A 1,118-nucleotide genomic window follows, 5' to 3' on the forward strand; every position below is an offset into this window, starting at 1 on the left:
TAGCATCCATAATTGTAATCGCGATTAGAAATTCGATTAATTGTGGAGCCCTATGTAATATTGTATCATTACATTAACTGTTTTCTATTTTTTTTAAATATAGTTTATTCCCATGATGCAAAGCTAAATTTTAATTGGTGGAAATTTCATTGGCTTCATTCATTGGCTTTCATTGAAATCTTTCTAAAATGTTGATTTGCTGCTCATTTATTAATAATGTTGAACGTTGAAACAGTTTATAAAATAATATCATATAATTAGTACTGTCAAACGATTAATCGTGATTAATCACATCCAAAATAAAGTTTTTGTTTGTTATATATGTGTGTGTACTGTGTACATTTATTTTGTATATATAAATACACACATATACAATATATATTTTGAAAATATTTACATGTATTTGCATGTATATTTATATATTTTATATTATATATATATATTTAATATAGATATATTTATATCTATATAAATATATAAAAATTTTCTTAAATATGCATCTGTGTGTAATTATATATAGATAATAAATATTATTTATTACACAATACACACATATATTATGTAAACAAAAACAATGAATTTGATTAATCACAATTAATTGTTTGACAGCACTAAATATAATATAATGTAATGTTATAATATAATGTAATAATATAATATAATAATATTAAATTATTATTATTATTATTAAAAAAGTTGAGAACCTAATTTATTTCAATTAGCTCAAAAATTACAGTAAAAATATTTATAAATTATAGAAATTATAGATTTATATTTAAAGGTCCCATATTGTCAAAACTGAAATTTCCTGGCTTTTTTCACGATTACTGAGGTCTAGGGGCTATTTAACTACCATATACGTTTCAAAACAGTCAGTCCACTGTAAAATTCACACAGCCTGCTTAAAGTTCTAGCTATTTTTCACGAACCGTTGTGACTTCCGTAAAAAGTTGACGTCAGAGCTACACAGTCACTGCCTTCAGTCACCACCCCGAGCACAGCCCACCGTCCCACCGTCCCACCGTCCCACTCTCCTTTTGCCAAACCCCCAGACAACATCGCTTGAAACTGTCTTTACAGCTACATTATTGTTCCAGCCACAATTAATCACAACAAAG

This window comes from Sinocyclocheilus grahami, unplaced genomic scaffold (genome assembly GCF_001515645.1).
Source record: "Sinocyclocheilus grahami isolate Dianchi unplaced genomic scaffold, SAMN03320097.WGS_v1.1 scaffold1692.1, whole genome shotgun sequence".
In the NCBI taxonomy this organism is placed as follows: domain Eukaryota; kingdom Metazoa; phylum Chordata; class Actinopteri; order Cypriniformes; family Cyprinidae; genus Sinocyclocheilus; species Sinocyclocheilus grahami.